Below are 22,896 nucleotides of genomic sequence, written 5' to 3'. Positions count from 1 at the left end.
TGTGCAGACAATAGTGAGCTCGTTGGACCAGCATGTGGCAGCTTCCTACGTCCTCTCCTATGCACAAAAAGCCATAATGGTTTAGCAGTTGAATCTTCATGGATTGACCGGTGGCTTGTGGTACAATGACATGGCAGGCAGATGTGATTGGCAGCGAGGACGGATGGACAGCTGAAATTCTCTTCTGTGTACAAAAGCAAAATGGACTGACAACTGAACCTTACTTCAATGTGTGGCATCCCATATGGAGTGCGCATGCAAGGCAGCCAGCCGCTTGCGTAGTGACCATACGGGCTGCTATGCATGTGCACACCATATGGGATGCAGCTCATGCACGCCGTCCATACAGACATCAATATGGGTGGCTGCTTGCACGACAACCATACAGGTTGCTGTGCGAGTGGCATCCGTATGGACTGCGCATATGTGACAGCCCGTATGGTTGCAAGTGGCACCCATACTGACTGTGCATGCCCTCGGCTGCTCTACAGCTGGGGGGAGGCAGGGGCCATCTTGTCACACACCCACCCCAGGGTGGCACCCGGGGCGATCCACCCCCTCCGCCCTCCACTTCATACGCCCCTGCTGGCAGTGATGGGGTGAGATCTTCTACCACACAAGCTACATTAAGGAGCGCAGGGCAGGCTGTGGGAAACAGACAGTTCTTCCTTCCAGCTCCTTACCTCCAGTCCTTTGCTGCCAGCATCTGCTGCCTGAGGTGTCCGCTTCACTCTGCCGAATGAGCTCTGGTAAATTCATGTGCATGAACACCGAGAATCATGCACACCCTGATGTTTCACCTGCTACAGCTGCCCTCATCTATTTTAAAGTTTTGATAAACCAGGCAATTTCACATTTTTCTAGTATAACTCTGAACTTTTTAAGATCTTTGGAACTGGGACAGGACTATTGCAGAGTTAAATCAATCCAGAATCATAGAAATGTAGAGTTGGAAGGGGCCATGAGAAGCCAGCAAAGAGGCTTTCACGATGTACCGTATTGGCTCAAATATAAGCCGCACCCGCAAATAAGCCTCAGATTTAAAATTCAAGGTGGGGGGGGGGGAGACAATACCCAAATATAAGCCGCTCCCTTAAAATTCCTCAGGCACTCACACCTGTAAATGGCGAATGTAGAAGAAAATCCTACAGTGATATCGTAAAAGCCAAATTTTGTAAGGCTGCGAATATAAGCCGCATTTTAATTTTTCACGGTCGGAGTTTGGGGGGGGGAAAGAGTGTGGCTTATATTCGGGCCAATACGGTATTAATATATTGCAAAAAGTAACAATCCACACATGTCAGCACGCCATGGGGCCAACAGCAGTGGGGCAGGCTGACCACGCAAGCAACCTGCAGGATGTGCTTGCATGGCATGCTAACATTATGTGGCCCCGGGCCCCCTCAGTCGTGGGGGCGAGGTGGCCCACATGGCCCACCAAGGGATCCTTGGTTTGCAAGAATAAGGGCGTATGTACCTCTTTTCGTTTGTGAAATGCTGGAGGTTGTGGCATGGAGAACACGGGTGGTGGTAGGCAGTTATTCCAGGTTAGGGAATCCAGAGTACAAGGTGTGTGGACCCCGATAAAGATGTCTCAGTCATGGGCAGAAAAAAGAAATGTACCTGATTTGTCCAGAAAAGAAAGCAGCTGTGACCGAGGCCTACTGTGCCACCTGAAACCAAACACCACTTTAGAAATATTTGACATCAACAGCAGGCAAACAAACCCCACCCAAGGTTGGGTCTTTTCTCTTGTCAAATTCTCGTGTTTCCTCTCAGCTATTTTGGCAGTGGTGTGTGCTGTTTGTTCTGCCAATAGTATGTTTTGAATGCAACAGAATGGATTTTTCTGTTGGGAAGGGGAATAGTTGGACGCTCGCCAGAGCTGCGCTCCACCCTTTCTTTCTTGCTGAAGTTCACGTCGCCCTCCTCTTTCCCAGGAGCCAAAAAAATGCAAAGCAGCCCAAGCTCTGAAGGCCTGGGAAACGATCGCAGGGCTGTGAGTGGGAACAGATATCATACTTATTTGTTTATGGTACAGGTATTGGTTGGCACCCGCCTGCCTCAGGAGACAATGGAAAAGTCAAACCATTGGAGAATTATAGTGCCTGTTGTTGCTGTTGAGACTGATACAGGAGAGACATGTTTTGTTGCATCTGGGGCAAATGAAGGCGTCCAGTTGTGCTGCTGCAGATGCACCATGGTTCATCTTCTCTTTGCACTCCTCCTCCTCCTGGTGGTCATTCCTCCTCTGATCACTGCTGACTGTCTCCAATCAGATAAACCATCCGGCCCAATGGATGAGTTGGTCAAGCTGAGAGAGGTGGAGAAGTTAAGGACATAATGCAAGCCCCTGCAGGATCAGGCCAGTTGCCCATCTGGAACAGCATCTTGTTCTCACAGTGGCCGGCCAGTTGCCTATGGGAAGCTTGCAAGCTGGACATGAGAGCGACAGCACACTGCCCACTTGTAATTGCCAGTCACTGGCATTCAGAGGCCTACTGCCTCTCTGACAGTGGAGAAGAAGAAGAAGAGTTTGGATTTGATATCCCGCCTTTCACTCCCTTTAAGGAGTCTCAAAGCGACTAACATTCTCCTTTCCCTTCCTCCCCCACAACAAACACTCTGTGAGGTGAGTGGGGCTCAGAGACTTCAGAGAAGTGTGACTAGCCCAAGGTCACCCAGCAGCTGCATGTGGAGGAGCGGAGACGCGAACCCGGTTCACCAGATTACGAGACTACCGCTTTTAACCACTACACCACACTAGCTCTCAGAACATACTGGAGGCAGAACATAGCAGCTGGTTGGTAGCCACTGTTAGCCATGCTCACCAGCTTCAACAGATGTTCACTAGTTTGGTGGACAAAGTCTTTTAGGGATGTTACAGCTGTGTCCCGCTCCCAGGATGATAGCCATCCTGCGGCCGTGGAGAAGAAGGAGGGTCTCAGAGAAGGAGGGTGTGCCCCTGAGGACGAGGGACACAATCCATTAGAAGGGACCCATTCCTTGGGGGATAAGCAACTATTCTGTTTTGCTGAGGACATTTCTCTGGCCTGGGATCCTGGTAGCGGGTGATCTGATCCATCAGGAACATAGCTGTGTGTGAGAGATGGGTGAGACACAAATATTATTGAACCTCAAGGGTTTTGAGCAGACAGGGAATAAACCTTGCCATTTCCCCCATCAGTCAGGAAATACATTTCTACACCTTAGATCCAACCTAAACATTGTGTGTGTGTGTGTGTGTGTGTGTGTGTGTGTGTGTGTGTGGATTTTGACAGTAAGGGCTGTTTGACAGTGAAACAGTCTGCTTCCGGAGGTTGTGGACTCTACTTCCTTGGAGGTTTTTAAGCAGAGGTTGGATGGCCGTCTGTCATGGATGCTTTAGCTGTGATTCCTTCATTGCAGGGGTTGTACTAGATGACCCTTGGCTCCTTCCAATTCTATGATTCTGTTTGGGGGACTGTTGTTTTCCTTGTTTTCCCCCTTTCTCGCTCTCAGTGTTTCCTTGATAGGTTTTATTTATTGTGATGGTGGTTTAAATGTATGGTACCACAAACTTTTCACCCAAGGAGCTTAAGGCGGTGTACACAATTTCATCCTCCCTTTGTTCGCCTCACAACAATCCTGTGAGGTAGGTTAGGCTGAGAGACGGTGACTGGCCCAGGGCCACCCACTGAGCTTCATGGCCAAGTCAGGATTCGAACCCTGGTTTCCTAGGCCCCAGTCTGACTCTCTTACCACTATGCTGCACTGACTCAATTAATGAGGCATCATTGATTGCTCCACACAGCTCGCCCTATCCCCAAAGCCACTGCTTGTTTCAGTAGCGCTTGCTGAGCCTTGCTAAGTGTTATTCACACACACACACAGGCTGGATGAGCTGCCAGTTCCAACGAAACTACTCAAGTGGAGTTCAACGAGATCACTTTGGGTCAGGATTTCACCCACTGGGAGCTAGAAGCTGACTGCTTCGGCAATTCATGGAACAGCCCTATATGGCTATATAGTGGCTGAAGAAAGGATTTGCATGGGAGCTGAGCCAGGCTCTGAAAGCCTGGGAGCAGGCAGTGGCTCAGGAATCTTGGAAGATTCCTGCCTGCTGAGTATTCTTAGATTATGCTCTTGTAATGTGAGTGAGCTGGCATTTCTCTCCCTTGAATGACGCAGACATCCAGAGGCATGTCCATCCTTCTTTCAGCAGGGGAGCGGTGCTCACACTTTGACTTCCTCCAGCTAGACGTGTTTTGAAAATTTGGGGCCGGCCCTGCAATTAGGTAGAGGGAGGCAGCTGCCTCAGGCGGCAAGTCCCAGGGGGCAGGGAGAGGCAGTGAGGTGTTGGAGGACAGAGTCACGTGTGTTTGCCGATTGGGCTGCCCTGTGGCCCCTAAGCTAGCCTCCTTCCCTGTGGTACAATGTAGGATACTGCCCCAGATACAGTGCTGAATTAAGCAGTACTGTATATTTAAAGCATGTTGCTTCCTCTAAAGAATCTTGGGAACTGCAGTTTGTGATGAGCACTGGGGAATTTTAGGTCCAGCAGTTCCCGGGGTTCTTTGGGGGAAGATGGTGACAGCAGTCAAGAAATTAAAAGACGCTTGCTCCTTGGGAGAAAAGCAATGACAAACCTAGACAGCATCTTACAAAGCAGAGACATCACCTTGCCAACAAAGGTCTGTATAGTTAAAGCTATGGTTTTCCCAGTAGTGATGTATGGAAGTGGGAGCTGGACCATAAAGAAGGCTGATTGCCGAAGAATTGATGCATTTGAATTATGGCACTGGAGGAGACTCTTGAGAGTCCCATGGACTGCAAGAAGATCAAACCTATCCATTCTTAAGGAAATCAGCCCTGAGTGCTCACTGGAAGGACAGGTCCTGAAGCTGAGGCTCCAATACTTTGGCCACCTCATGAGAAGAGAAGACTCCCTGGAAAAGACCCTGATGTTGGGAAAGATGGAGGGCACAAGGAGAAGGGGACGACAGAGGACGAGATGGTTGGACAGTGTTCTCAAAGCTACCAGCATGAGTTTGACCAAACTGCGGGAGGCAGTGGAAGACAGGAGTGCCTGGCGTGCTCTGGTCCATGGGGTCACGAAGAGTCGGACACCACTAAATGACTAAACAACAACAAGCCTAAGATTCAGTTGCCAATAGGGTGAGCTTCTGTATTGGAATTGGGGGGAGCTGGGGAAACCCTATACTGCTGTCAGCCTCAGGAAGCAAAAGGCCTGGGTTCAAAAGGGGGCTGCAGGGAGAAAATGCATTTGATATTCTGGCTCATGTTACTGAAAAGGACGTCTGATGCCAATGGATTGAAAGGGGACTGTTGTCCCCATCCCTTGCTTTCCATTGCATCTACCAACAGATGTCAACACAGAGTTGGAACATTGACTCATACCCTTTAGGGTTTGGAGACGGGATATAGCTCAGTGGTAGAGCATCTGCTTGAGTCCCAGCTTCAATCCTCAGCATCTCCAGGTAGGACTGGAAGCAACCCCCACCTGAAAGCAATATTGAGCTAGATGGACCAATGATTTCGCTCAGATGTTTACAATGCAAAGTGTCCTCCTACCTTGGCACTCCACACCTGAATTAGTTATTAGAAGGAGTAGGTTGTATCGAGTGCTAGTCCTGCTCAGACGAGACCCACTGAAGATAATAAGCATGACCAGTGCTATTTTTCTAGAAAAAGAGGTTCTGGAACTCACCATGAATGCCTCCCTTGTTCTCTTATCATGGCAATGGCATCTACCTGACAGGTGCCAGAACTCAGTTCCTGTGATTTCTGGCTGAAAAAAAGCCCTGGGCATGACTAATTTAGCTTCACTGGACCGGATTCAACATCACTTGGGAAGATGGGCGAACTAATACCAGTGTGCTAGATGAAGCAAAGATCACCAGTGTCGAAGCAATGATTCTTCAACATCAACTTCGTTGAACCGTTCATGTTGTTCAGACGCCTGATGATCATCTTCCAAAGCAACTACTCTATTCCAAACTTAAGAATGGAAAGTGTAATGCTGGTGGTCAACAAAAGAAGTTGAAAGACTCAAGGCAAATCTAAAAGAAAAAATAGCGTAAACACCGACAACTGGGAAACACTGGCCTGAGAGAGTTCCAGTTGGAGAACAGCCTTTGCCCAAGGTGCTGTGGTCTCTTGGGGGCCAAAAGAAAAAGTAAAGGGGAAAAAACTAGATGTAGATTTCCAAAATACTTTGATAAAACACATGTTTTGTTATGTGCAAATGGCTTTAGATACCTATTAGGTCCACAAATTACCATACAGCATACATTCAACACAAAAAACAGCGACAATTTGTTGTTGACAAAGAACAGCTGGGCATATAAAGCGCCCCATTACCTTCTGTAGCTTAGGGCCTCATCAAACCCAAAATCCAGCCCTGATTCCACCCACTCCTTTTAATGGGTTTACTCTGAGTAGAGCTCCTTTGGCAACAGCCCAGGGATGCTAAGGTTCGAAAGCTTCCTTATTTGGCCAAAGAATTAATACAATCACCCAACGGAGAAAAGTGCCGTTGGTTCCCTGCTTACAGAGTTTCCTAATTACGTGTGCTGTTGTGCTCATTATGGGAAGCAAAAGGTTGTCTCAGCCCAAATATGTGTAATCCTAGAAAATTGCCCTTTCCAGCAGATTAGCAGAAGGTGCAGGCTGGGAGTAATTAAGCGCTTTGCTGGGAGGTAAGCAAATTGCAACCATTAATTGCTGTGCACAGCCCACCTTTTCCCCCAAGGCATCACTTGTCCTGATCTTTCTCACAGCTCTTAATTTTTTTTAAAAATACATTTTTTATAGATTTTCCAGTATCGTTCCAATAACAGCATCATTATAACAATGCCCACCTTAATTTGCTGGTGCGGAAAGATAGGTGCTTGGTGCTGGGAGCTTAACGCCATTTTCCAGGTCAAAAGTTGGTCGCGATTTCGTAGAGCTTAATTATGGCCAAGGCCGATCCAACAATGAAACAAGGTGAGGCAACTGCTTCAGGTGGCAGGATCCATAGGGGCAACAGATCCAGCCTCCAAGGAGCACATCGCCCACTGGTGGCAGCATCAGCTGCGGTGCACTCTTTGGAGACCAGATCTGCCCCCTCCCCAATGCCACCTCTACAGTGGTTTCTTGGCCAATAGGAGGCGCTGTTGGTCTCCTCCCATCCTTGTTCCTGATGTAGATCTTCACTCACCCCTTCTCCTTGGTGAAGGAGCTGGGCCCACACCATTTTGTGGGTGCTAAAATGTAGCCCTGGTTATTGCAAAGAGCCTGGTTCACATTTTACATACAGAATCATAGAATTGTAGAGTCGGAAGGGACCCTGCCCTCCTCAAGGTTCATCTCCTCAAGGTGAGAGCCAGTGTGGTGTAGTGGTTAAGAGAGATAGTCTCGTAATCTGGGGAACCGGGTTCGCGTCTCCGCTCCTCCACATGCAGCTGCTGGGGACCTTGGGCCAGTCACACTTCTTTGAAGTCTCTCAGCCCCACTCACCTCACAGAGTGTTTGTTGTGGGGGAGGAAGGGAAAGGAGAATGTTAGCCACTTTGAGACTCCTTCGGGTACTGATAAAGCGGGATACCACATCCAAACTCTTCTTCTTCATCTAGTCCAACCCCCTGCAATGAGAAATCTCAGCTAGAGTATCCATAACTGAAACAAGTTAGGGCTCTGGAACCCTCTGGCCTCGGTTCAGAGAAAGTGATGAATCTTTTTTCCTCGGAAGAGGTTCAGTTCCTTGGAACTCACCTCTGTATCTGATTTGGTAATTTCTTCTTCTACAGCCCCTGAAGGAGACTCTGAATGTATTGCGTCAGAAACAGCCGTGTGGCTATTGCAGATCCATGAGAAGCAATGCAGAATCAGCCCGGCAGTCCACTGCCTTGGGCTTGTCTCAGCAGCCCTGTGTAATCAAGACCTGGAGGGCTGACCTTGATCCTGTAACATGATAATATAATCAAAGAGCAACGTGGGCTGGAGGAGGACGTGCAGTTCAAGACATCTGCATTTTTATCAGGAGGAGGACCTGAATAGATCTCCACGTTGGCCAACCCCAAGTTGATGGACAGTTGCCATAGACTAGAAGAGGGACTGACCCAGAGGGCAAGGCTAGTCACAGAGACTAAACAGAGGCTGGATGGCCATCTTCCTGGGGTTCTTCAGCTGTGATTGGGGTTGGACCCTTGAGGTCCCTTTCCAGCTGTGCAAGTCTATGATTCTATGTCCAGCAGGAACAGGATGGGTTTTGCAGGATGGTCTGGGCCGCCAGGGGAGCTTGCCCAGCAGAATCCGGAACTGGATCAGCAAAGCCAAGCAAGGAGCGTCTTCCCAGAGTTGTTGCACCAACGCCGGTCCTGCACTTTGGAAGTTAACAGTTGGCCAACGGTGGAGGGCCCTGATGGTGGACCCTGCAGTTCTGCAACAAGAAGTCCAAGCCTTCGTTTGTCTGGTGAATTGCTGGCCTTAATGTCTTATCACTATTTGAAAAGGTGTCTTATCGATGACAACCCCCTGGTAATCTGTATGTGGACATACAGACCGCATATGCAGATCTACATGTGCAAAGATGCTAGAGGATAACTTTGGATTCAGAGACCATGAACCATATTTGAGATGACGCAATTTTGGATCCCCTTCCTTTCTCCATTCCTTTTTTGGATGAAGGTATGTTTTTATTACTATATAAATTAATAATAATAATAATAATAATAATAATGCAATAATGTTAATAAGTATAATACTGAGGAGTTTCATAGTGGGATTGAGTGCCCCACCAAATTAGGGGACAAAGGAGGGGTGCCAGTCTGAAGGCTAATAATACTAATAATAATTTATTTATCTGGTTCCCAACAAAATATTAAAATCACTATAAAACATCAAACATTAAAAATTTCCCTAAACAGGGCTGCCCTGTCAGATAGCTGCTTATTTCCTTGACATCTGATGGGAAGGCGTTCCACAGGGTGGGCGCTACTACCGAGAAGGCCCTCTGCCTGGTTCCCTGTAACTTGGCTTCTCGCAGTGAGGGAACCGCCAGAAGGCCCTTGGCGCTGGACCTCAGTGTCCGGGCAGAACGATGGGGGTGGAGATGCTCCTTGAGGTATACTGGGCTGAGGCCGTTTAGGGATTTAAAGGTCAGCACCAACACTTTGAATTGTGCTAGGAAACATACTGGGAGCCACTGACCTTTCCCCAGTTGCCCACTGGTCACTGACCTGATTTTCTGTTGGGGGAGGAGTTGCCAGTGGAAAAACAAACAATAATGCAGAGGCAAGTGGAGACAGCACACTTTTCATTCCCATTGTGGTGCTGAGCTAAGCAGAGACGGTTAAACCTCATTTCCCCAGCCCATCACTATGACAGGGATGGGGGGGGATCACACCTCTCCACTCACCATATCGATAGTCTGAAGAATTGGGGGCCTCTACCCTTCTTCCTCAGCTAATGAGGTGAGGAAGGGGGCTGTGTTTGCATTTGTGTGTGTGTACATGCCTGGGATCATGTGTGACCTGTTATTAGCATGGCCAGAAACAAAACCTTACACGCAAGACAACAGCGAAACCTTGGGGCAATTCCTTTTTTCTTTTCGTAATGGAAGCTGTTGATTAACATGGAATTCTAAAGGAAATGAGTCAAGGCCAGATTATTAAGCTGAAGAGCTACATGTGCTGTAAGTCTTAGGCAAACCACAAACTGGAAGGGAAAAGGAATGACTCAGAGAGTGTTCCCATCACCCCTTCGATAGCTCAGCTGGTAGAGCGGAGGACTGTAGAGTACAACTGTAGTCATCCTTAGGTCGCTGGTTCGATTCCGGCTCGAAGGAGGAATTATTTTCCTTCTTCTTGGGACAAAGGCTGAGGATGCCTTTGAGGGGGCGGTGAAGCAAAACTGCAGCATGATATTGCAGAGGCAAAATCTGTTGAACATGCCGTGTGTCGTTTAATTATATCTGTAAGGTGAGTTGGGCACCGGCAGTTTTTACCATCCAAAACAGAGGGTGTAAACTGCAAGGTGCATATTCTGCTAGGCTTGGAAATGTGTTGTGTGGTAGCCGGACCAGAATTTGACATCCTGGAAATTTTTGAGGGACGATAAAACAACCACCACCTTTATAAGTAGCAATCACACCTTATTGCTGCAGCATGTGAGCTTTCAGATGACACAGAACTCTTCCTCGTTCTTTTTTAAAGGCAGAAAAATATGTTTATGATAGAGAACAAGGTATGAAGCCAGGGAACAGAAATCTGTATTTGAGATGCAGGACAGTTACTAAATTAATAAGCCCTGGCTGCAGTCTTAAGAGGAGAATGGAGGAAGCTCATTGCAGATGAATTAAGGCAATTTCTCCTGATTTCTTGGCACAAAATGTGTGCAGATGTTATATGGTGATTATCATCATGATGATTATCTCCAGTGGGCGTGCAGTGAATTTTTTTATAGGGGAACAGTTGGGGCCAGAGGTGTTTTTACATGAGTAGAATGTAAAAGATTGAGGTTGAATCCTGACAAGACAGATGTACTGTTTTGGGGGGACAAGGGGCGGGTGGGTATGGGGGACTCCCTGGTTCTGAATGGGTAATGAAGGTGTGCTTTATTGCATGAAGGACATCTCCCAGCATCTACTTGAATGGATGAGATCTGCACAAAAAATGATGACAGTCTGGAAGGAACCTAAGACAGGGCTTAGGATAGGGGTAGCCAATGCAGTGGTGTCCAGATGTTGTTGGACTCCAACTCCCATAAGCCCCAACCAGCATGGCCAGGGATGATAGGGATTTGAGTCCAGCAGTCATCTTCTATATGAACCTTTAATTTTAAAAAGCATTGTTGTTGTTTAGTCGTTTAGTCGTGTCTGACTCTTTGTGACCCCGTGGACCAGAGCACGCCAGGCACTCCTGTCTTCCACTGCCTCCCGCAGTTTGGTCGAACGCATGCTTGTAGCTTCGAGAACACTGTCCAGCCATCTCGTCCTCTGTCGTCCCCTTCTCCTTGTGCCCTCCATCTTTCCCAACATCAGGGTCTTTTCCAGGGAGTCTTCTCTTCTCATGAGGTGGCCAAAGTATTGGAGCCTCAGCTTCAGGACCTGTCCTTCCAGTGAGCACTCAGGGCTGATTTCTTTCAGAATGGATAGGTTTGATCTTCTTGCAGTCCATACCTTTGATTAAAGCTTTTTTATGATCAGAAGGTCAGTGGTTCGAATCCCCGCGACGGGGTGAGCTCCCGTTGCTCGGTCCCTGCTCCTGCCAACCTAGCAGTTTGAAAGCACGTCAAAGTGCAAGTAGATCAATAGGTACCGCTCCGGTGGGAAGGTAAACGGCATTTCCGAGCGCTGCTCTGGTTCGCTAGAAGCGGCTCAGTCATGCTGGCCACATGACCCGGAAGCTGTACGCCGGCTCCCTTGGCCAATAAAGTGAGATGAGCGCTGCAACCCCAGAGTCGGCCACCACTGGACCTAATGGTCAGCGGTCCCTTTACCTTTACCTATGATACAAGAAGATATTATCCAGAGATCTCTCCATCTCTCCTATGATCCCCCTCTTCAAACACCTTCACTTCACTAGTTTCATTAGAATTCTTGTTCCTTATTGTTTATGTACGGAGCTCTCACTCACAAAGGCGAGGTGCATTTCATCAAACAAAAATAGCTCATGGGCCCTGCCCTCAGGCAGGCTTGCAACCTCAAGGGCTAAACCAGGTGTGCCACACGAGATCCATGAATAGAATGTTCCATTTTAAAATAGCATCAATAGCTGCTGATGCTGTTAAAAGGTGGTGTATAAACAGAGGGAAAGAAAGAATTCAAAGCAGAGAAGAGAGTTTGGCGAGAAGAAACAGGAAGTGCAGAGAAAGGAGTGCTACAATGTCAGAGGCTATTATTATTTTTATTGTTATTGCAAGTTATTACCCTGCCCTCAGTCTCAGGGTGGGTTATAACACAACATGAACATTAAAACACAATGATACACAATATTAAAAACACTGTTTAAAACAACTTAACATTACAAAAACAAGGTGGAACCTAAGATATATGAAATATAATGAAAGGAGATGGCAAATTCTCTCTTCTTCATAAGACAGAGAAGGGTGATTTTTTTATAATAAAAAACCCCAAACTTATTTGATTTCACTTCCCATAAAATATCTCAAAGCAATTTCCCCACAGAAACACCAGCAACAAAGAAATTGAAAACAATCCCATAAATGCACAAACAATTCCACCTTTTAAAGCAATCCCATATAAAAAAACCAATTCAATGTGTATAAATGATTTAAACCATTCCATATATGCAGTATAAACAAGTAAAAACCACTGCGTCTGTGCAAACCATTAAAAACAATGTCATATGTAAGAACAATTTCAAACCCAATACAGAAAATACACAGTGAAAGTGACAAGATTTAGCAGTTGAAGCTATTTCTATGAAACGGAAGGGAAGAATAAATGTATTAAAAAGGTAAAGGGACCCCTGATCATTAGGTCCAGTTGCAGACGACTCTGGGGTTATGGCGCTCATCTTGCTTTATTGGCCGAGGGAGCCGGCGCACAGCTTCCGGGTGATGTGGCCAGCATGACTAAGCCGCTTCTGGCAAACCAGAGCAGCGCGCGGAAATGCCGTTTTCCTTCCCGCTGGAGCAGTACCTATTTATCTACTTGCACTTTGACGTGCTTTCGAACTGCTAGGTCGGCAGGAGCAAGGACTGAAACAACGGGAGCTCACCCCATCATACGGATTCAAACTGCCAACCTTCTGATCGGCAAGTCCTAGGCTCTGTGGTTTAACCAACAGCGCCACTCGTGTCCTTACAAGTATTATATCCCACCTCAAATTTGTCCATTAAGTCATCAGCTAGTCATCACCCACAACTGAAACTAGACCTAAGTGCATTAAGTGCACTTTGTACCCATATCTCTTTTTTAAAACTTTGCCTCACCCCACCATCCCACCTTATTGGTGATATATACTAAATTGTATGGTCCTTGGGACAGAGACCTGCATTTCCCCACCTGCAATTCAGTTACATGACTACTACCACTTATTATAATTACTTGAGTCTTAATATCGCTCTTTGAGTTCTGCAGACTGCAGTTTGGGATTCACATGCTCCATCTGGGTAGAGTATGTCGCTCTTAAGCTCAGGGTTCAAGAGTCACATTGAGCAAAAGATCCCTGCATTGCAGGGGGTTGGACTAGATGACCCTCAGGTTCCCAGCAGGGCTCTTCAGATGTGCAATATGGGAAGGGGTTGTGTTTGTCTGGGTGCAGATCCCTGGAATGCCCTGGCTTTCACTAAGCTTCACAACCATCAATAATAAGCATAGGAATGGTGTTATTTCTAAGTCTGTGATGATGCACCTTGCATGGATCATTGTTTTCAAAGGAACCCGATTTGCAGCTTTCGAACTTCCTCTTAAGTTGTTTAGTTCCTTCCAAGACGGAAATGCTTCCCTCGTGTATCACGTCTGTGGAATGCCACGAAAGGGACCAGTACCCTTGCCATCCCTTGAGCTCACTTCAGAGGCAGCAGCCATAATAATAACTCACTGCTATTTCTGTCTCCGTCCGTCTGCACATCAGCTAATTAACTTTCCTGGCATGCTCGGGCGATAGTTTTATTGCCCATTTTATAGGCAGAGACACTGAGGCTCTGAAATGACCAGCCCAGAATTTTAATTGTTGACAACTTTATTGAAAGATTGGAGTGGGGGTGGGTGGGGAGGAAATGGAAATGCCAATTTACAGAAGAGGATGTATTGTAGCTCAAATAGTGCTCGGAAGACTGCACTGCCCTGGAGCACTGGAGATTCTGAAGGAGACAGCGCAATACTGCAGTATCTTTAAAATAGCAATGCAAAACACAGTGGTACCTTGGGTTACAGACACTTCAGGTTACAGACTCCGCTAATGCAGAAATAGTACCTCGGGTTAAGAACTTTGCTTCAGGATGAGAACAGAAATCGCACGGCGGCAGTGCAGCGGCAGCGGGAGGCCCCATTAGCTAAAGTGGTACCTCAGGTTAAGAACAGTTTCAGGTTAAGAACAGACCTTCAGAATGAATTAAGTTCTTAACCCGAGGTACCACTGTAAATTGGATGGGGTAAGGACTAAGAGGGCAGGAGTGGAAAATGTTGCTGCTGCTATATGCAGCTACCCAATTCTATCAAGGCATGGTTTCCTCAGAAGTAAATCCCACTGCATCCTACAGAACAGGGAACGGTTGGGGTTAGCTCAGTGGTAGAGTGTCTGCCTTGCAAGCTGAAGGCTCCAGGTTCAATCCCCAGCATCTCCTGGTAGGCTTGGGAGAGGCTCCCTGTCTGATAATCCTGGAGAGCTGCTGCCAATCAGTGTAGACAATACTGAGCTAGATGGACCAATGACCTGACTCAGTACAGTTGTACCTCGGGTTAAGTACTTAATTAGTTCTGGAGGTCCATTCTTAACCTGAAACTGTTCTTAACCTGAGGTACCACTTTAGTTAATGGTTCCTCCTGCTGCCGCCACACGATTTCTGTTCTCATCCTGAGGTAAAGTTCTTAACCCGAGGTACTATTTCTGGGTTAGCAGAGTCTGTAACCTGAAGCGTCTGTAACCTGAAGCGTCTGTAACCCGAGGTACCACTGTATAGGCAGGTTCCTATGTTCCTATGCACTTCTTTAAATGGTAGCAACCGTGATGAGAGTGGCAATGGCAAGGCCAATGTTTTGGGCTTTTTAGTGTGGAGAAAAGCGGTGAGTAAAAGGTGACACCAGATGGACGTTCATAAAAGTATGCAGGCATGGAAAAAGAGGTGAGAGAAAATTTCTTCTCCCTCTCTCCTAACGCTTGAACTCTCGCACATCCCATGAAGCTGAATGTTAGAAGCTTCTGTAGAAAGAAAAGGAAGTACTTTGTCGCACAGTTAAACTATGGAACTCACTTCCACAGGAGGCAGCGAAGCCACCAACTGACATGGCTTTCTAAAAACTAAGGCAAATTCATGGATGAGGGAGCTATGAATGGCTACTGGCCATTATGGCTATGCTCTGCCTCCAAAGCTAAAGACGGTAAAATAATAATAAATAATAATAATAATAATAATAATAATAATAATAATAATAATAATAATAATTTATTACTTATACCCCACCCATCTGTGGCCGCGCCTCCCCAGCCACTCTGGGCAGCTTCCAACAGGATATTAAAAACACAATAAAAGATCAAACATAAAAATACATCCCTAAATGTAATGTTTCCGATTCCAGTTGCTGGAAACCACAGGAGGGGGAAATGCGTTTGTGCTCGGATCCTGACAAAGGTGCCAGACACCTTTTTTTGCTGTGACCTGCTCCCTGCTTTTGTGGCCTGGGACTGGGAGGGCGTGGCCTCGACTGACTCCACCAACAAATATTGCTACCATTCAGGGTACCATCATGGGGTTATTTACTTTAGGGGCTTTTCCCTGGGGTCAATATTAAGTTTTAGGGACGCATTTTTACTTTACTGTATTTATTTTTTTGCTGCTCTCTGAATTATGTATTTTTATCATTAGGCTTTCCAGAGGATGATCGGCGGACTGCCCGATTTTACTGCATATTTATTAATACGAGAGGTTTTAACTAGCCTGTTGTTTACGGCTGTTTCCCTTTTCGACTCGTCTTGTCACTGTTGTTGTTGTGATTAATTTCCTACACGCCCTTTGCCCTAAGGTCCCAGGGCATGCGGCGGCAATTTAGAAGACAACATGTAAATCGGTTTCAACAAATTGCGGCCACAAGTATAGGGTGGCTCCTAAAAGATGTACATCTCAAGTGTCAGAGGGCAGGGTAAAGAGGGGCTGGTGAATTAGGTAGAGTTTGTAGTCCTTGGAGCCGCCTTGAGATTGGTTTCCAGTGGAAAGGCAACATACAAATAACTGAGGAGGATGATTGCGGGTTCCAGCCTCTTCCTGGCCAGTTCTGGCTGGGTCCACCAATTAATAATAATAATAATAATAATAATAATAATAATAATAATAGGACTCTCGTACCTACGGGACTGCCTCTCCCAGTATGCCCCACGGAGGACCTTAAGGTCCATAAATAGCAACCCCCTAGAGCAGGGGTGTCTAACTCAAATTCATCGGGGGCCGCATCAGCAGTTTGGTCACCCTCAAAGGGCCGGTTGTATCTGTAGGACTTACAGTACAGGAGAGAAGGGTTCAGGCAGCCGTTGGATCTGTCACATCACAGGATGGCATGCGCTCAATATAAAAACAAGTGGAGGTTTCCTGTGTAGAACGTCCGGCGCCGCTAGAGGGCAGACGTTCTCTGGCTTGTAGGCTGCCGCGCATGCGCTGAAGAGGCAGCTTTCTTGTGTCAAAAAAAGAAAAAAGAGCGAGAATAAAAGGTGAAGGCTGGCGGCCGGTGGCGGCTACACGGGCCACATGACGAGGTCTGGCGGGCCGGATTCGGCCCACGGACCTTGTGTTTGACACCCGTGCCCTAGAGGTTCCGGGCCCTAAGGAAGTCAGATTAGCCTCAACCAGAGCCAGTGCCTTTTCTACACTGGCTCCGGCCTGGTGGAACGCTTTTTCTCATGAGACCAGGGCCCCGTGGAATCTGATTTCTTTCCGCAGGGTCTGTAACACAGAGTTGTTCTGCCTGGCCTTTGGCTTGGAATCAATTTGACTCCCTCCCCCTCTTTTTTTCTTTTTCCTTTCTCCTCCTGTGATGAGGCTGCATTTTAATGTTGTATTTTAATCTTGTTTTTAAGTTGTATTTCAATCAACTTGTTTTATTATTGGTTGTTAGCCGCCCTGAGCCCGGTCTCGGCTGGGGAAGGCGGGGTATAAATAAAATTAATAATAATAATAATAATAACAATAATAATAATATTGTATCCCGTCCTCCCCAGCCAAGGCCAGGCTCAGAGCGGCTAACATCATAAAAGCAACACAATATGTATAAAAACAGACATCAACTAATTAAATAACATCTTAAAATTAATTCAGACAAGTTAAAATCTGGGCAGGTGGCAGACACCCAGACAGGAAGAGCTTTATGAACAATGGCGCATGTTTCGTTTTTATTATTTAGCTCTGCCACCCCCAGTGCTCTGTCCCCTTGGTTCCTGGCTCCCCTCTCTTGTCAGCTGCCCTGACTCACTTTCCTCTCAACATTGGTCTTTTGTGGAACAGGTGACGCACTCTCACAGGCCCTTATGTAAGGCCCGGTGTTTCAGCTGCGACATTCCGGTAAGACCAGAAATGTCAGGCTTTCTGGAACGTCCCCGTTGCATAATCACAACACAACCAGAGATGCAAGAATTCTCCCTCCCATGATCACAGCTTACCTGTGCCTCTTTGATTTCTGATAAGATGAGGTAAGAGGGCCAGTGCCTTGGGAAAAAGGGCACCTGCATTGTGGGGGAGCAATTAGCAAGATAATTGATGATGTTAATTCACCCCAGCGACTGGCAATGGTGCCTCCTGATCTCCCAGAGGTTTGCTAGAGCTTGTTAAAAGTCAGTTGAGGTTTGCGACTCAGAGCCTTGTGAGAGGTGCAATCAGTTAGATGGTGGCTCATTTTATAAAAATCTTCCTATCAAATGAGTCCTCTGAGGTTGTGTGGCTTGCCTCAGGTGTTTTTGAATATCCAGCAGGATTCCTGGATTCTTAGCTGCTGGTGTGACACCAATAGCCATCTGACATCTTTTCCCTATCGCTGCATCTCCATGCAAGGAGACGTTCGTCTTTCAGAGAAGCCCTTCCAGGAGCTGGTTTTCATATGTACAATTGCTCTGCAATCCATGTAAATCAGGGATGGGGGAAGAACCCATAACCATTCAGATATTATAACAAAGCAATCCAATCTGCAGGACCTATGCCATACAGTTTGTTATATGCTGAGTGAATTGAATCCCCCTGCCCCCCGAACTTCAGGCTTTATATACATTATTTACACAATGGGTCCCGTGTGATTGGCTGACTCCGCTTCCCTCCTGGAGCCTGATTGGACTGTTGTTGCATTCTAGGATCCTCCTGACCCAATAGGCTGATTAACTTCCTCCTGGAGCCTGATTGGGCTGCTCCTGCAGGCCAATCTGGTTGTTGCATTCTAGGATTCTACCTGCCTATTGTTCTAGGATCCTAGCTCAGTACATAAAACCTTTCAACATTTCTCCAATGAAAATAGGGATGTTCTAAGGAAAGGCGGGTGGTGCTGTGGGTTAAACCACAGGGCCTAGGACTTGCTGATCAGAAGGTCGGCGGTTTGAATCCGGTGAGCTCCCATTGTTCAGTCCCTGCTCCTGCCAACCTAGCAGTTCAAAAGCATGAAGTGCAAGTAGATAAATAGGTACCGCTCCGGTGGGAAGGTAAACGGCGTTTCCATGCACTGCTGTGGTTTGCCAGAAGTGGCTTAGTCACGCTGGCCACATGACCCGGAAGCTGTACGCCGGCTCCCTCAGCCAGTAAAGCGAGATGAGCGCCGCAACCCCAGAGTCAGCCATGACTGGACCTAATGGTCAGGGGTCCCTTTACCTTTACCTTTAATGAAAAGCGGGACATTCTGGGATCAAATCAGAAACTGGGACGGCTTCTGTAAATTTGGGACTGTCCCTGGGATATAAGGATTACTTGGAAGGTCTGCTATGCTGGTGTAAGTCCATTACCCCAGCTCAGCATTTTGCCAGAAAAACTTACGTCAGCATAATTTACACCAGCATAAATCCCCCAAAAGAAGCATTTCGGGAGTGGGACGGGGCAAGGAGAGACTGAGTCATGTGGCTTAGGGCCCAGCTTGGTCCATGCTCACCAGCTGTCTCAGCTGGCAGTAGGAGCTACTGAACCAAGTTTGGAATAGGGACAACTTACGATGCTGGAGGAGACTCTTGAGAGTCCCATGGACTGCAAGAAGATCTAACCTATCCATTCTGAAGGAAATCAGCCCTGAGTGCTCACTGGAAGGACAGATCCTGAAGCTGAGGCTCCAATACTTTGGCCATCTCATGAGAAGAGAAGACTCCCTGGAAAAGACCCTGATGTTGGGAAAGATGGAGGGCACAAGGAGAAGGGGACGAGAGAGGACAAGATGGTTGGACAGTGTTCGCGAAGCTACAAACATGAGTCTGACCAAACTGCGGGAGGCAGTGGAAGACAGGAGTGCCTGGCGTGCTCTGGTCCATGGGGCCACGAAGAGTCGGACATGACTAAACGACTAAACAACAACAACGATGACCTTACTTATGCTGCCTTCCTATAGTTAGGATTCCCCGTTGCTTACTGCCAATCTAAGTACCTGCAACAAGAGAGACTTCCACGGTCTACACAAGGCCTCCAGCACACATTGCTTCTGCTCTGCTGTTGTTTTCCCTGTGTTGGATTTTAGATTGTAAGCTCACTGGGGGCAGGGGCTGTCTTGTTATGCTTTCAAGCGATATGCACATTGATGGTGTAATAAAGCAACAATAAACATGAATGCCTTTTCAAAATGTGCTCTATTTATCTGTAAGGTCATAGCTATCCCACTAGCAGCATTGCACAGATGGTCCTCAGTCTTTTATCAGTTTCACCTTTCTGTTTTTATATAGCACCGCTGCAATGGACTAAGCCTTTCTTGATGGCTGAGTGGGGAAGGAGGAAGAGCCTCACTGTTAATTCACTGAGGCATGGCATTCCCTGCTTCCAGCTGAAATATAAGCTATGGGGACCATATGGAAAGACTCTTCAGTTTGGGGAAGAAAGCTGCCGGGTGAGCTTTGCAAGATTGTGTGAACAGCAGCATGTTGTTGTTGTTGTTGTTTAGTCGTGTCTGACTCTTCGTGACCCCATGGACCAGAGCACGCCAGGCACTCCTGTCTTCCACTGCCTCCCGCAGTTTGGTCAAACTCATGCTGGTAGCTTCGAGAACACTGTCCAACCACCTCGTCCTCTGTCGTCCCCTTCTCCTTGTGCCCTCAATCTTTCCCAGCATCAGGGTCTTTTCCAGGGAGTCTTCTCTTCTCATGAGGTGGCCAAAGTATTGGAGCCTCAGCTTCACGATCTGTCCTTCCAGTGAGCACTCAGGGCTGATTTCCTTCAGAATGGATAGGTTTGATCTTCTTGCAGTCCATGGGACTCAAGAGTCTCCTCCAGCACCATAATTCAAAAGCATCAATTCTTCGGCGATCAGCCTTCTTTATGGTCCAGCTCTCACTTCCATACATCACTACTGGGAAAACCATAGCTTTGACTATACGGACCTTTGTTGGCAAGGTGATGTCTCTGCTTTTTAAGAACAGCAGCATGGAGCGGCACAAATCCTTGGAGTTCCCTCCTTCCCACTGCCCAAAAGAGTGAACGTTGCACAACCTCTTTTGCCCTTGTTTCCTGATCTTCCTCTGCCAAGATGCAACCCAAACATTTTCAAGCCTTCCCTGAGAACTGTTTGTTATTTTTAAAGAGATCTAAACGACGAAAGAAGATTGTCAAGATGCCAGACAACATACTTGCATACTGGGAAACCACAAATGGAATGAAACTATGCAGAGCCTAGTTTATCATGTGACATAGCATCATGGATCATGCCCTTTTCTCACCACCTCAGACGGAAGGTGATAAGGCAATCACAGGTTATTGAGTAATCTAGGGAATCTCCTTTTGTGTTTCCCAAGGAAAACTTGGGCAAATAATGCACTGAGCATAACACAGCAGTGAGCAGAAGGCAGCCCACCAATAAACCATGCTCTGATTTCCAGTGGACCACCTTGTGGAGCATAGGAAGCTGTTTGACTTTGGGTCCATTTAAGTCAATATTGTCTACACTGACTGGCAGGGCTCACCAAGATTTCGGATGGGAGGTGGGCATTCCCAGCTCAACCTGGACATGCCAGTGGCAATTGTACCTAGTACCATCTGCATGCATATCCACTGAGTTGAAGTCCATTCCCAGCTTGCTGTTGTGGGGATTATTATTATTATTATTATTATTGCAAAGGTTGGTTTATACAGAGCTTGGTCTGAGACATGTAATTATGGCAGAGAACATACACAGGATCAACTTGTTCCAGATCAGTTAAGCCTTAACTGCTGAGAGACTCTGAGCATGCTCTTGAGCTTTGTAAACTTAAAATAATTAAAGGAGCACACAGGGATTCTGAAATATACTCGGAGTCAAGTGTGGATTTCAAGCTCTTTATTCAGCTCATAGTAGTGAGGAATCGAAATTCCCCCGAAACGTCTGCTTTATATACATTATTTACACAATGGGCCCCACGTGATTGGTCAGTTCCGGGATTCTCCTGTAGGCCAATCAGGCTGCGGATTCACTTCCACCTGGAGTTGGATTGGGTGGCTCCAGCAGACCAATCAGACTGCTGCATTCTGGATTCTATTGTTCTAGGACCAATCAGACTGCTGCCATTCGGATCCTATTCAATTCAGTACATAACAGATTCCCAAATAAAACAAACTGATCCACATTTCTTCGAAACCTTCACAAGAAGTTGACTGTTTTCTTTTAATAGTTTAACTTTTTAGACATTCCACAAGAGGAGGGTGCCTGCAGGTTCCTTTTTTTTAAAAAAAAGCTTTGTGAGTTTAATTTTTCTTTCTTTCTCTCTCTACATTTTTCATTTCAGCTTTAAAGTGAATCTTAAGATAGCCTCAGCATCATGCACAATAAGAGAATGTGTCGGTTTTCCAGAGTTCTTTGTTTTATCTGTAAAATGTGACTTTGACAGTACGGCGGGTCCTTATCAGAGAGTTGTTGTTTGCAGATGACAGCGCACTCTGAGGAAGCTCTGCCAAGACTAATGGACCGTTTCGCCCGAGCCTGCGGGGCGTTTGGCCTCACCATCAGCCTGACGAAGACCAACAACATCCTGGGACATCTGAAGTGGCAGGTGGTTTTGTCTACCTGGCTTCCACCATAACCAGGAACCTTTCTGTCAATGCTGAGCTGGGCAATGTCACCCAGTAAATGGGCATGGCGAAACACACCCCATGGTGCAATGAATGTTGTGGTGTGCCAATGCCGTTTGTAGAGCAAACAGATGCACAGGACCCAAGGGTGTTGTTTAGGCATTTAGATGGATAATTTTTGACAGCTTACATGGACGAGAGTTTAAAGCTACACCTACCATAAATTAGTGCAACTATTAAAGGTACAGGAGCCCTGCTCTGGCTGCTTGCTGGGGCTGGGGAGGGCTGTTTTATAGGCTCTGGTGTTGCAGGTTTCACAACTGGTTATCAATAAATGGGAGCGATATCGCCTGCTTTTCTTAGGCATGGCCCCAGTGCCCTCATATTGCAACAGCCACATCTGAGTTAGAAGAAGAAGAGTTTGGATTTGATATCCCGCTCTATCACTACCCTAAGGAGTCTCAAAGCGGCTAACATTCTCCTTTCCCTTCCTCCCCCACAACAAGCACTCTGTGACGTGAGTGGGGCTGAGAGACTTCAGAGAAGTGTGACTGGCCCAAGGTCACCCAGCAGCTGCATGCGGAGGAGCGGGGAAGCGGACCCGGTTCCCCAGATTACGAGTCTATCGCTCTTAACCACTACACCACACTGGCTCTCTCTCACACTGAATTATCTCTGGCAAAGATTGGCAGAAATGGAAGGTAGGAAGTCAACAGAAGAGAAATATGCAAGCCCCAAAGTGCTCGTTTCCGTATGATCTGATGCATAACAGCAGTGACCAGAGGAGGAAGGACTGCAGGGAGGACTGCAGAAAGAAGATATGCCATGAAGCATCTGCCGCAGCACAACCGGACACCTTCATCTGCCCTAGCTGCTGCAACTACAGCATCTTAAAAAGACAGCATCTTAAAAAGCAGAGACATCACCTTGCCAGCAAAGGTCCATATAGTTAAAGCTATGGTTTTCCCAGTAGTGATGTATGGAAGTGAGAGCTGGACCATAAAGAAGGCTGATCGCTGAAGAATTGATG

At 46.9% G+C, this 22,896-nt stretch overlaps 1 long non-coding RNA gene across 1 annotated transcript; it reads left to right on the top strand.

Annotated features, from left to right (window-relative positions):
- The first annotated feature begins 8,185 nt into the window (after positions 1-8,185).
- On the top strand, positions 8,186-22,124 carry LOC310757450. Its single transcript, XR_014545219.1, has 2 exons — positions 8,186-8,672; positions 21,584-22,124. It is a non-coding gene; the product is annotated as an uncharacterized lncRNA (long non-coding RNA).
- Positions 22,125-22,896: the final 772 nt, after the last annotated feature.

Source organism: Podarcis filfolensis, assembly GCF_964270895.1.
Source record: "Podarcis filfolensis genome assembly, chromosome: 2".
NCBI classification, from domain to species: domain Eukaryota; kingdom Metazoa; phylum Chordata; class Lepidosauria; order Squamata; family Lacertidae; genus Podarcis; species Podarcis filfolensis.
This window is presented reverse-complemented; position numbering and strand designations above follow the sequence as displayed.